The 15226-nt window shown below is 37.5% G+C and overlaps 1 protein-coding gene across 10 annotated transcripts in view; it reads left to right on the top strand.

Moving 5' to 3' along the window:
* Nucleotides 1–6043: 6043 nt before the first annotated feature.
* The window catches only part of mef2d (myocyte enhancer factor 2d), a 57219-nt gene continuing 48036 nt past the window's right edge, over nucleotides 6044–15226 (top strand). For 6 of the 10 annotated variants that reach the window (XM_089117728.1, XM_039679492.2, XM_089117731.1 and 3 more), the window contains exon 1: nucleotides 6044–6282. The gene's annotated coding sequence lies outside the window, so the exon portion shown is untranslated. The remainder of the gene's footprint in view (nucleotides 6283–15226) is intronic. The other 4 variants (XM_039679494.2, XM_089117732.1, XM_039679500.2 and 1 more) reach the window with 2 other exon arrangements.

Here is a 15226-nt window from a genome sequence, read left to right as displayed (position 1 = left end):
CATTTTTTAGAAAGAGATTGGGAGATTTCCAACTCAATGGTGTTTATCTGCATAGCTTTCACTGTCATATAGCCAACACTACATAACATATATAGGTTGATGTATCAATATCACGATTCTATACCAATGGCTATTTATAAATAAGAAGAAATAATAAAAATAAGAAATGACGATTAAACTAATTATTTCAGTGAACTAAAATGGGTTCCCCAAGAGTTAAATCTATAATGGAAATATATGTAACGCTCTTTCCAAAGCATAATAATTAAGCCTTGAATGCTATCTGGTGGTCATTTAGGGTTAGTGCACGTCACATGTGCACATAAGTCTAAAAAACAGATATTTTCAATGGATGCAAAGGCGTTTTTTTCAACCCGATCTCACGACCAAGTCGTACGAATTCGACGAATGATTAAAAAGTGGCTAATTCGTAACAATTCATACGACCTCACTCGTACGAATTAATACGATTTTGCTAAATCGTACATATTTTACGAATTGGCCAATTCGTATGAATTCGTACGAATGACCTACCCCTTACCCCGCCCCTAAACTTAACCATCACGTGGGTTTAGACAAATCGTACGAATTAGTACGAGTGAGGTCGTACGAATTAGTACAAATTAGCCACTTTTTAATCATGCGTCGAATTCGTACGAATTGGTCGTGAGATAGTGTTGTTTTTTTCCACTATCTTTAAGTTATTTTATTGTTTATGATGAAGTTTGGGTCCAGTTTTATTTTAGGGGGCTCATAATTATTATTACTACTAACTAAAGCCTACCAATCACTCAAGCTATTACTAGGCTATTGGTACTTATATTTGTAATCTAATATTAATTACAAATAATATTTGTAATTTTGTCACAGTCATTATATATATATATATATATATATATATATATACATCACTCTAAAAAATGCTGGGTTGTTTTAACCCAATTTTGGGTCAAATATGGACAAACCCGAAATGTTGGGTTAAAAATGTAATGTAAAAATTTAACCCAACGGCTGGGTTAGTCCATATTTGACCCAAAGTTGGGTTAAAACAACCCAGCATTTTTTAGAGTGATATAGTTAGTTTGAACTTCTATTTATTTATTTGAAAATGTATTTGTTTGTTGTTTTCTTCATATTACCATTGTATATTAAAGCATTTTTGTTGTTATTTTAAAAGCAGAAGTCTTACAAAAAAGTGGTGTATTTGTTTATTGAATAAAAATATTCACAATGTCCAGAACTTGAAACAAACCATTTAAATCTTGACTTGCAAATGCAATATATTGCTTACTGCATATCCATCCAACTAGGTCCCAAATGGCTACTTTTGCAAGGATTTAACTTTTTTTTTAGATTGAGGAAGAAACTTTGCGTTGTTCATTTTATCAATGCAATTTAATACATTCACGTTGATGTGATTTGCCTGCAAAGCCCATTATATCACACCCTTCTTATATATAACATCTGTACTCTGTCTGCATTTAATTCATACACTTGTCACTACAGTATGAATTCATTTTATTGAATTTTTGAGTTGGGGTTGCTTTGCATGTGACTGCATTTACGTTGACATTATTCCAGAAGACTTGTAGATCTTCGAAAATTTTCAAGTTTTTAATTAATTTACAGCTCCTTTTGAAAACATATCATAAGATGATTCGACTGTTAGTACAACCTAAGAGTTAGTTCACTCAAAAATGAAAACTATCATCATCTTTGGAGCACAAATTAAGATATTTTTTAATGAAAACAGAGATTTCTGTCCCTCCCACACAACTATCACTTTGAGGCTTCAAAAAGTTAATAAAGAGATCGTAAAACTAATCCATATGAATTGAGAGGTTTAATCCAAACTTTCTGAAGAAACTCAATAATTTTATATGATGAACAGATTTAATTGAGGCTTTTATTAGCATAAACATTAATCAATAATTAATGGGGTTTGTTGACAGAAAATCTCTCAGATTTCATTAAAAATATCTTAATTTGTGTTCCGGAGATAAACGAAAGTCTTACTGGTTTGGAACGACTTGAGGGTGAGTAAATTACATTTTTTTTTTCCTGGGTGAACTAACCCTTAAGCTTACGATGCTTTTGGAAAACTAGTCCAGGATCTTTCACTGGTTTTGTCCGTGTGGCCTCTAGAGGGCGCAACGTCACCAGCCACTGACCACACGCTCACGTGACGTGATCCAGTCGAATTTGCAGAGTAAACTTCTATACGGTACACACCTGCCCACAATGTATAATGCCGTGATTATAAAAGCAAATACATATTACATTGTAAATAAAACAAATATTATAGACAATACTCAGTGTTGGCAATATTTACAATCATCTGTAAAGTCAAGAGAGCAACACAATGTCTTGATAGTCATATTCATACAATGCATGAATGAGCACACTATCAAACTTTCAAATATGTACATAGGCTACCTAAAGCAGCAGTCATATGTTGTAAAAACTATAGCTGCTATAAATGCAAATAGTGATATTTACTTAAATTGTGTTGTTGCATTGGATTACATAACAGCCTTGTCATACATGACGCCGTGCTGCTAGTGGCGATTTGGCAGTATGAGACTAGACACTTAAAAATGATTTATTATTATTATTATAGAGTACCGTTGCTAAGCTTTTTTCACTTACTCTTGCCTGTTCCTGATTGCCACACTTATTGCAGCTCATTGGGGGTACGTTTGAGAGGCAGTAGGGTTTGTTGGCTTTGTTGCCATAGATACAGAGAGTTGCTAGGCAGCAGACAGGATGCTACGGAAGCCAAGTGCAGCAGATCAGCGGGTCACTGCAGAGAGGAAAATTTTCACCCACACACCTTTCATCTGGATTAATACATTCAGAAATAAAGGAAAAGAGAAAAAGAGAGAATCAGGCATATGGAGAACAAAGTAACGTAAACAAGTGTGCATCTGCAAGAAAAAGTGAGAGTGAAAAAAGAGAAGGAAATGAGAAGGCAAGCAAAAAGATAATCCATCTGTAAAAGTTTCATTTTCAGCCCTTCTTAGCTCTGAAAGCAGCTGTTTTGAAACATACACTCACCTAAAGGATTATGGAACACCTGTTCAATTTCTTATTAATGCAATTAACTAATCAACCAATCACATGGCCGTTGCTTCAATGCATTTAGGGGTGTGGTCCTGGTCAAGACAATCCCCTGAACTCCAAACTGAATGTCAGAATGGGAAAGAAAGGTGATTTAAGCAAATTTGAAGGTGGCATGGTTGTTGGTGCCAGACGGGCCGGTCTGAGTATTTCACAATCTGCTCAGTTACTGGGATTTTCTAGGGTTTACAAAGAATGGTGTGAAGAGGGAAAAACATCCAGTATGCGGCAGTCCTGTGGGCAAAAAATGCCTTGTTGATGCTAGAGGTCAGAGGAGAATGGGCCGACAATTCAAGCTGATAGTAGAGCAACTTTGACTGAAATAACCACTCGTTACAACCGAGGTATGCAGCAAAGCATTTGTGAACCCACAACACGCACAACCTTGAGGCGGAAGGGCTAAAACAGCAGAAGACCCCACCGGGTACCACTCATCTCCACTACAATTAGGAAAAAGAGGATACAATTTGCAAGAGCTCACCAAAATTGGACAGTTGAAGTCTGGAAAAATGTCATCTGGTCTTATCTTGATTTCTGTTGACATATTCAGATGGTAGAGTCAGAATTTGGCGTAAACAGAATCAAAACATGGATCCATCATGCCTTGTTACCACTGTGCAGGCTGGTGGTGGTGGTGTAATGGTGTGGGGATTTTTTCTTGGCACACTTTGGGCCCCTTAGTGCCAATTGAGCATCGCTTAAATGCCATGTTCTTCCTGCGCATTGTTTCTGACCATGTCCCTTTATGGCCACCATGTATCCTCTGATGGCTATTTCCAGCAGTATAATGCACCATGTCACAAAGCTCGAATCATTTCAAATTGGTTTCTTGAACATGACAATGAGTTCACTGTACTAAAATGGCCCCCACAGTCACCAGATCTCAACCCAACAGAGCATCTTTGGGATGTGGTGGAATGGGAACTTCATGTCCTGGATGCGCATCCCACAAATCTCCATCAACTGTAAGATGCTATCCTTTCAATATGGGCCAACATTTCTAAAGAATGCTTTCAGCACCTTGTTGAATCAATGCCACGTAGAATTAAGGCAGTTCTGAAGGCGAAAGGGGGTCAAACACAGTATTAGTATGGTGTTCCTAATAATCCTTTAGGTGAGTGTATGTTTGAGCATGCCGGGCATTCAATTTTGAAACACCACCTGCGTGTGAATAAAATAAAGTTGAACAGTTTTATATGGTTTAAAATTGCAATGCACTGCAAATGGATCTTTTTTACTGTACACATAGTAGATTCAAAGATGAATAAGATGTAATCTGACATTTTTTACTTGTTCATAACTGCCCACTGTGGTCTGTCAATAACTGACCCCAGATCAGAGGCCTTGTCACCCCCACTTTCATGATTGTTTTTGCCTGCAGTGAAGGTTTCGTGGCTGAATGGCATTCTGTTCAGTGCGCAGGCTGAGTGTAGGAAGCAAGTGATCTGAGAGAGGGCAACAGGGTGTCCATCTGTTTGTGTAAATGCTCTTCCACAAAACCCCAGTGCATAAGCTCCTTACATAAGGAATAAAACAGAGTAATCTCTCTCCTCCACAGGTATAGGCCTATATGCAATGGGCTACAATCATGTTGCTTCTTTTATTTATTTTTTAAGTAAATTGATGTTTATATAGGCCTACATATAAATTAATGCTGTCAAATCGATTAATCGATAAAAGTTTTTGTTTATATATATTTATATAGGCTATATATATATATATATATATATATATAAAATGTTTATTGCCTGTATATATATATATATATATATATATATATATATAGATATATGTGTGTGTGTGTGTGTGTGTAAATTCTGCTTTTGACTAAACATTCCTCAACAAGGAGTCAGGGCCTCAAAAACTGAACGAACTAAAAAATAATTAAAGAAAATGAAATAAAATACACTTTATAAAGACAATTATTATTGCTCGCTGATTTATGTGATAATCTCCTCAAAAGTATCCTGGTTGCCTATATCGCATTTCATTCATATATCGCACTCGCAGACTGAAAGAGTTTTGTTTTCGACTCCTGTGACTTTAAGTGTTCCTCCATGCCAGTGACGCACGCAGCTCTGATCCGAGTATATGTCGCAAGTGGATTCTCATCCACTTTTAATCCTTTAAATAAGATTTCGGGTTTGTTTTTTGTTCTCTTGATATTTCAAACCCCGTGCAGTTGATTTCCAGGTGGACCAGTAAGATTTTATCCGTTTCAACTGCCTTCAAACTTACCGCACTCTGACATTTTCATTTTTCTGCATACATCACCACCATTCCCTCTGTAAACACTATATCCATCCACGAAAAATAGTACTTGAAATGCTTTTATTGGATTTGCCTGATGTATAATACATGGAGCCACTAAATCAGCCTGGTCAAAAACTGTATTTAATATTTTGTCTAATAATAGACCATTCTTAACACACTTAATGCTTCATTGTGTTTAAGCGAGTTTTAAAAATAAAATGCACGAATGCAGTTCTACGTATGAATGATGCACTTATTATGTGCGTTAAAGAAAACAGAATTTAGCCTTCCTGCTGACGTAACCTACTGAACCGTGTACATCTTAGATTATAAATAATAAAACGTGTTTAATATAGCGCACAAGCCATATCATGATTACATGTATATTTTCAGTATATATTTTATAAAATATTTCAAATTTAAAATACGGTAACATATAAAAGTAATAATTACATTCCAGTTCTCAAATGTAAACACAGAGAGGAATTTTTTTTTACAGGATCGTTTCCTTAAGATGGGGAAGCGGATGAATACATAAAGCGCGTCAGCATGATCTCTTCCTATTGCACATTAGCCCCGCCCACAATTCTTCTTCCACACAGCAGTGCCCGTACTTTAACCTGATTGGACGAAAAACGCAAAGCTCATGTCTGATTGGTCACATTATCTGTCCATCATAATGCATTACCAGTCATGGTGGATAGGACACTTTGTACATGGAGGTTTTTGACTGTACGGGCTAAATGATAACCCTGAACAGGAGTTAAGGAGTTCACATATTATTATTGACATCTGCTCGCTGTTTTTTTATATTCTTGCCTGGTTTGATATATATTACTCTTCTTTACCTATCGGGCCGTAAGAAACCTGGTGTTTATCGCACAGATGTGGATCTTGTAGCTGCTCCGGGTAAGTCGTTCGTCAAGTCTAGCTGAAGCTCTTACAGTGTTGAATTATTGCCGTAACCTCTCTGAATTATTTGTATTATTATTACTTTAAATACCAAAATTCAGGCTCATTCGCGTTCGTGCGCAAACATGCACTGGTTGTTTTTTGTATGGTTCTCTTTATGGCATCAAAGTCGCGTCTGAAATCGAAGCCAGTGAGATATGGAGGTTCAGACTAACGTTAGGCGTTTAAAAACCAACTGGTGACAAGGGAATAATATATAATCCATCACAATTACAATAAATATCACATACATCTACCTAAGTGCTCGTGGATTATTAGAAACTGTGACTTACAGGGCCAATATGAACGGTGATCGTTGTTGTGGTGCTTCTGACAAGCTGTCAGATTTAGTCGCTGTCTGAAATGTCAACATAATTTTGATGCAGTCGCACACATTTCAGTTTACTGTGTAGGGTGCTACAGGATAGCATGTGTTATATGGTGGAACATATTATATGGTTTTAACTGATGCGAGGTAACGTTATGTTTTTGGGGATGTTTGTTGGAATGGAGTGATTTTTTTTAGCACTGAAGGCTGAAGCCACTTATCAAGTTTGGTTGATCCTGCTCACGGACTCTAAACAAAAGTTTGGTTTAACCTACGCAGTTCTGCGGCACCACCCTCTCTCTCTCTCTCTCTCTCTCTCTCTCTCTCTCTCTCTCTCTCTCTCTCTCTCTCTCTCTCTCTCTCTCTCTCTCTCTCTCTCATATGCAATAACAACATGTGTTTTTGGTGTATTCGTCCTCTTAAAAACTTTCGCTACATTTACTGGCTCTAAAGTCAAACTTTTGATGCCAAGGACATCCAAATATGATGATCCCCTTTTGTAAAGAAAACAAAAATATCTGTTTCTGTAATTGTCTATGAAATCATCAATGACATATCCATTATTAATCTCATGATATAATGTCAATTTTGGTGTAAAACAAAAACTTAATGTATTACCTCCCTAACACCCCATGCCGGCCTCCTTGAGGTCCCCAGAGCCCTGTATTAAAACCCCTGCCTGTCCTAAGACATTCAGAGAAAAAAAAAAAGTCTTTTAAACAACTTGTGAATGTGTGACTTCAGTCTCTGTTGAAAATTCGTTAGTTTGAAGTTTGCACAGGCTGAGTTGTAAGTGTGAAGTGCGTTTGTCCAAGACACTTGGTGTGTGTGTGTGTGTGTACACAAAGCTTTGAATGGTGTCTTCAGAATTCCAGCTCTCATTATAGGCTGAATCTCATAATGAGCTGAATGTCTAGGTCATGCAGACAGGTACTGGGCTGTCGTGATTCCCAGCAGGGTGTCAGCTCTACCTCCAGAGACTCAATGCTGTTATGTCCTCCCACCTGGGGTTCCAATAACAGTAAGAGAGAAAAGGTTCTTTCACACATTAAAAACCTACCACTGGTGTTTTGAAATGCTTAAAAAAGTTTTCACAAAATAACAAGCCTCATGTGAACAATCATGTTTGTTTTATGAAAAAGCTCAGCTCGATAATGGGAGGTAAGATACATGGAAACTATTAGGCGGATGCATTTCGGAAAGGTTTTTTGGGGGGATTGACCAAGGAACCAAGTAAAGCAACGCAGGATGATGCAAAACATGACAGAACAAAAGTAGTGTGATACCTTCACCCTGATCATCTATGATGATATTTTCATCAACATGAGGTCAAAATAATGACTTCATTCTGAGTCTCTCATCTAATTTCCCACATAAAAACAAATTTAAGACTATACTGTCGCAGTTTTTAGATGTCTATTTGTCTGTTTTGTTTTTGATGTGTGTTTTATTACGCGCCCTTTCTCATCCGTCAAAGGCCCTCTGCTGCCTATAAAGCAGGTCTTCACTTTGTTCTCATTGTCTGATTTGTGAAATATTCTTCTGATTATACACCATATCCTGTGGCCACGTTTGAATCAATTTTTCCACTCAAACAATGTCTCTGGCCTTTCGGGTCTCCCTCAAAGCATTTTACAAAAAAAAAAAAGCTTGCTGTAGACCGAACCCAGATATCCAGCAGATGTTTGCCAAATACTGGTGTCGTTCACTCAAATCTTTTTTTGGTCTTATGAATTTCATACAGGTTTGGAATGACATGTAAAGGATGACAGAAGGTTATTACAATTATGTAGCCCTTGATCATGGCATCTGATATTGCCCAACATTTGATTGGAAACAAATCCACTTTAAGGTCACAATGCTGCTGATTGAATTAAGTATTATGGGGCGGGGGGAGCCCTTCCCTGCCCTTTCCCATTCAAAATGGCCTCAGTGTCCTTACTGACCACGTGGCTGTTAGAGTAGGGCACGGTAAAGGGCCGAAGCTCCTCTGAGAGGACACAGCCCTCCTTCCCTGTTCTAATCTCTCCTCCAGCAAGCTCTTAATTGAGCCGCCATCAGCTGATCTAGGGGTTAAACATCAATTAAGGTAATGAGCAGTGTGAAAAGAGACCACTGAAGATGAGGGCAACCCTTTCCCGACACGAGATTGCCAGGGGTTTAGACAAGCAATCAGAGTTGCATGTTTTTAAAATGAGCTTTTGAAATGCTAGCTGGCATGTTTAGGCTTTTCAAATTGTGCATTGGTATCTCAGACTTGAGAAAGCAACATTGTGATTTAAAATGATAGATAATCAATAAAATGATTCTTATTGATTATCGACCATGGCATTACAAATAATTGTCTGCCAGTGCATCAAATAAAAGTGTAATAATGACATGTCATGAAAACTCTTTGAATGCACGCGTCTCTAACTAATGATGATGCAAGCATTATTTAATGAAATTTAAAACAACGTATAGGCTAATTGAATAAAAATCGATTCTTTTAGTTATTTCAAGACCCTGTTGTTTCCTTCAGCCTGATTTAACTTGCTAGATTGACTTGGAAGGCAGAAGGTTTCTGGACTAGTTTTTGCTGTCCAAACAAGGTCTAGAGAACAGTGTGGTTACCTCAATGCTGAAGTACTGGTGTCATCTTACTGAGGAGAGAGCAGCTGTATCCCTTATAAAGACCACCACTCATGTGCTCACACAAACACATGGGTTAAAAAGACAAACCACCATTCATGCTCTTGCTGCCTGAAGAGTTTAACCTTCGAGGATCTCTTCAATGCCTATGTGCATAGTGATTTCTTTCTGTAGTAAGACATACGCGTGAATAATTGGTTCTCATGTGAACATCTTTTGACCATTTTATTATGCAAGACACCGAATGCATTATGAGGTAAATGATGAAATTGCTGCCTTTACGGTGGTTAAACACTTGAATCCTTGATTAATGAACGTAGGCAGCTCAGACATCTGTCATGCTTGGACATTTTCACGCAGTCAGTCCCAACGACACTGATTTCCATATCGTGAATCAGACTTATCCGGTTGAGCTCAAAATATGTCATCATCAGTAGTACTGAATTCCTTAAAATTCCCCTTGAGCTAAAAGGATGTGTGTTGACCTCATTCTGGCTATGCAGTTAAAAGGATAACAAATGAGAACCTGAAAAATTGAATTTTGTTTATTTTTAGTTTGGGATTAATCTATGCGAAGCATTATGTTAGAATTTTGCTTCTAAATATGGTGAATGTCTGCTCCTTTCTGAGTGCGTCTGTGTGTGGATATTTTGGTTGTTGTGTGACGGAGGGGTTTAGTCGTCGATTTTATCTACATTACTTTTTTTTCTCTGTATTTCCTGCTCAATCTAAGTGTTAACGGATGAATCCAATTGCATAAAACCGACATGTGTGGAGGTTACCACAACCATGACCTACATAAGTGAAATGTTGTTTTGATATTCACATGCGTAGCATTTATTTCATGGATGAGGTTCCTGTAACATTTGCTGTGTTTATTGAATATCTTGCTGTACTTGAAGGGATAGTTCACACGAAAATGTAAATTCTGTCATCATTTACATACCCTCATGTCCTTCCGAACCTGTTCCGACTTTCTCTTTTCTGTAGAGCACAAAAAAGATATTTTATAAACTATCTCTTTGTTGTTGTTGTTTTTTGTCCATACAGTGAAACTCAATGGGGTCCAGTATTGTTTTGGACCCTATTTACTTTCATTATGGTCATAAAACTCTGAGACAGTAATATGTTTTTCAAAATATCTTCTTCTTTACTCAGCTCTCTGTCAACGTCTGACTCTGTGTGCGTTTTCCTTCCAGAACAAAGCAGAGCAATGTCATCTTGTCAGGTCTCGTCTGGTGTAACCTATGCATACCCGACAGAGATATTTCCCTTGGGAACACACACAAAGTCATTTACTGCAACCTTGTACCTGATTCTGCAGCGTGGGGTAGGAGAAGATAGAATAAGATTCTAATGATTTCAATTCCATGTTCATGTAAAGACAGAGATAACAGGAACTCTTCCTCTGTTCTTCCTGTCAGTAACTGGCTTACTAACGATATACGACCTAACATAGAGATTAGCTTTGCTTCACGTTCAGGGTTATTCAGGATACTTGAGTTAAAAGGGCTTCATCTTCATAATGTAAATGAAGATCTTTTTTAATGAAATCTAAGAGATTTCTGTCCCTCCATTGACACCTATATTCAACTACCACTTTCAAGCCCCAGAAAACTAGTAAAGATATTATACAAGTAATCCATGTGACTCCAGTGGTTTAACCTCAGTTTTATGAAGCGCTGCGAGTGCTTCATTAACACAAAGAAGAAAAATGATTTACCTCATTATTTTAAAAATATGAATCTCTAAAGCGTGTTCATGAGACCACCACGACGATGTGATGTGAACTTGCGTTGGAGATTAGCCTAATATTTTGTAAATGAAGTGTTAAATTATGTTTTTTATACAAACAACTCGCTTGCATTGCATCACATGTATCTGAAACACCTTGGGTCACATGGATTACTTTTAAGATGTCCTTTAAAGGGTTATTTCACCCAAAAATGAAAATTCTGTCAGTATTTACTCACCCTCATGCTGTTCCAACCCCGTAAGACCTTTGTTCAACTTCGGAACACAAATTAAGATATTTTTGATTAAATCTGAGAGCTGGATCACTCCTGCATACTAGTCCATAGGCTTCTTGAGGAATTTAAACTTAATTGCCTCGAAAAGTTATTAAAGACATCGTTAAAATAGTCCGAGTGACTACAGTGGCTCAATGTTCAGTTTATCAAATGACGAGAACACTTTTTGTGTGCAAAAAACAACAAAAATAACGACTTTATTTCAACTATTCATTTACTTCCCTCTCTGCCTCGAGTCAGGTTACTAGTTTAATAGCTTAAGCTTCTGTTATTGTACGTCACACGCTTCACACATGACCAGCGTCGGCCAATAGTGAGCCTACGTGTGACGTTGCTCTACACTATCACACTACGTTAACTGACTAGAGGCGCATATGAGAAGGAAGTGAATAGTTGATATAAAGTCGTTATTTTTGTTTGTTTTTCGCACAAAAAGTATTCTCGTCGCTTGATAAAGTTACGATTGAGGCACTGAAGTCACTTGGACTATTTTAACGATGTCTTTAATAACTTTTCGAGGCCGGCAAGTTTCAATTCCTCAAGAAGCCTATGGATGGACTAGTATGCAGGAGTGATCCAGCTCTCAGATTTCATCAAAATTATCTTAATTTGTGTTCCGAAGATAAATGGACATTTTAACGGGTTGGGAATGACATCATAAATTTTGCGTAAACATACACGCCACTTTTGAGTCAGGTGGCGTGTTATCTCTATGCATTTTGAGCTATCCGCGTGTATGTCTACGCCATTAACGTCCGCGTCATTCCGCGTGTCTGTACACGCAGTCAAATCTCCAGTCATAAATGCTATTAACCCCAGTGACGGTTAAGTTTAGGGATGGGGTTGAGGTAAGTCATATATTTATATAACGTTAAGTCAACGACGTTCATAAACACGCTGAAAGGCGATTATGCGTCTTGATAGCACGCCAAAAATGGAAATATGAATTGGCGTGGCATACACGCGCTACTTCATGAGATCAGTCTGGAGCATGAGTAATTAATGAAAAAGTGAAAATTCTGTCATCATTACACCCATCCAAACCAGTATTGCGTTTTGTTCTGGCAAAACAGCAAAGAAGAGATTGAGAAAAAAGTGGTTAAACAAACCAAAACACTCAAAATATCCTCATTGATGTTATGTTATTATGAAGAAAGAACGTCATACAGGTTTTCAGACAGCATAAGGTGTGTACATAATGTGCAGGATACCTTTAACTGAGAGGCGTAAAAAAAATTAAATCCACAAAAAATTAAATCCTTTTTTTTCATCAGCATTAATGGCCTGTATTTTGCAGCAATTAGTAAACACCAATTGTAACCTGTAACAAATGAATGGGCTTCAGAATCCCTTAAAAAAATATCTAAAGTAAAATACGGAACACAGTGTTGTGTTACTGTTAGCATGACGGGACAGAACAAACAGGCTAACTGGGGCTAACGGGGTTACAGTGGCGTGAGAGCAAGGGTTGGCCATTACTCCAGCACAGCTGAAACAGCAAGCATTGGAGCCAAGTGCTGAAACGTACACCCCTCCATCTCTCATTTCGCTCCTGTTCTCTTTCAGGCTTTTGATTTGATTTCTTGCCAATTCTTTCTCTCTTTCTCCCTAACTGTAGATGGGGCCAAGCACTGCAGGTACGTAGGCCCTGTTGGATTCATTAGTATTCTGACTGGGGCTCTATGGTGGCCCCTGGAACAGTTTGGAGGGACTTTGAGAAATCTGGCCCACTGATTGGGACGGGACTGAATAGTCATCAGACCAACTTTATTAGGGCCTCGCATTTAAACCGTCTATATATATTTATATAGAAAAATAGCAAGATTATGTCAATATCCCACTTCATGCCCTCTTCATATGGATCAGTATGCAATAAGTACAATAACTTCTCATTTGTCATGGACAGCCATGTTACTTGTTTGAATTTATTTTGAATTTATTGAAAACTATTTTTTCGATACTCCTTTCAGTCTTCATTCAGTTTTTTTGGCTCAAAAAAAATCGAAGGGCCATGTCTGACAAAAATGATTGATTATAGGGCACACCGGGGGTAAAAAGCACATTCAACTTTATTCTGCTTCAAACTAGCCTACTACTACATTTGGAAATTTGGCTGATCCTTAATGACATCGTGGGCAGAAACGCAAAGTTGATTCTGTGCTAATTTGATCTGATATTTAATGTTTTTTTAAATGTTGTACAAAATGAGAAGCAATACAATTATTGACTATATTTTGAGACAAAGATCTTGTAAATGATTTTTTTAGTTTTGTTCAAGGTAATTAAAGCAACAGTTATTCAATAACGGAAGAATATGTAAAAGCATGGTTTAAATAAATATCATATATTATGTTTGTTGTCCACCTTAGAGATACAAATATGCAATTGAGCCTTCGTGTGGGGGATAAAAATGCCCACCTTGCCACCTCATACATTTATAAAAAATTTAAACAAACAAGCCACTTTTATGATTTATTTCCACTCTAAATCTGTTTCTACATCATTGTTAAATAAAACACACATTTTTTTTTTTCTGCAGTCATATACTATGGGAGTAGTGAAAAGCTGATTATCCTCAAGGTGTGCCTTTAGCACCATTGTATTCAGAATTATTTGCTGATAAGACGTTAACAAATTTGACAAGTCAATGAACAGACAGTCATTTCGTAATGCTTTTTATTCAATTGAAGCAAAGCAAATGCTAACAGCATTAAAAGTTCAATTTTAGACAGATTAAAGAGATACTTTGTTCATCCATCTGGACTACTACCATAGTCCGTACCTTATTGCCTACAAAGTAGTTTGTTTACAACGATATCTTATGGTCCGAACTTATATATGATATATTTATTTGTAATTTAGCTGACATTTGAGTACAGTTCAATATAGATGGTGTGCCTAGGATCCATGGCCTTAGCAATTGCTGCTTGCAGCTGTATTTCTCGTTATTCTGCTAACTTACTTGCTGCTGTCTCTTTCTCTCATGGGGCACTAGAGTTCTATGGCAGTACAGCTGTGGTTCTTGTTGGGCCATCTGCACACATTGTCTGCTTCGCTCTTGAGGCTCAGTATGGCCGATCTCCGCTATGTTTTAATGGAAGATTGCTGGCTGGCCTCTTCTCATCATCACAGGAGATGCAGGCAGCAGTATGGAGAGCCGGGAAATATGCCAGAGAGGGAGGAGGGACGGAGGGGAAAAAAATCCCCTTTTTCTCCTTCCAGTGTGACACACTTAATGTGCGTGTCTTTCAGTGTTTACTCATGTGAATATGCACACTTCTCTCAGATGGAGTTCTGAAAGCAATTGTGCGCTTGGAACAACAAGGCCCAGTCAGCCAATCCGATCTGAGCATGGGATATTTTGTTTGTAGAGGTGTATAAAATATTACCCTTACGGTAATGTTTTATTTTTATGAGTTGGATTTAATTGATTAATTAAATAACTGTTTTTTTCCTTAGCTGTCTCTCTCAGAGAGAGCTCTTCATATCCCACACACATGCTAATACGTGAATGTTTACGCATCTTTTCCATGATCTGCCTTGAGCGAGGATTTTGTGAATCTTAAGCACTACATGTTTTCTTCTGTGGATTACATTCAATGTTTATATTATTCAAATGCTACGTACACGCTCATACAGTCCATCTTGAGGGCAGCAGGCAGCACTTTTTTCTTTCTTCTTTGTCTTGTCATTTTGCTCTTCTACTTTGCAAGTCTTTCTGAAGTGCTTGTTACAGAGCTTTTAAAAAGGCTGTTGTTCATTTATAGCCTAGTTTTGAGTTTTAAGAGACTTTTTAGACTTCTATTGACTTCTAAGTGCATTAAGAGACACATTAAAATGTGGTGCTTGTATTTAAAAACTGGGATGCCTGATACTGAAAAAAGAACAGAAATATTGTGCAATTTTATTATAA

This window comes from Pimephales promelas, chromosome 12, assembly GCF_988280905.1.
Source record: "Pimephales promelas chromosome 12, fPimPro1.hap1.1, whole genome shotgun sequence".
Taxonomy (NCBI): Eukaryota; Metazoa; Chordata; class Actinopteri; order Cypriniformes; family Leuciscidae; genus Pimephales; species Pimephales promelas.
Note: the sequence above shows the minus strand (reverse complement) of the source record. Positions and strands in the feature narration are given on the sequence as shown.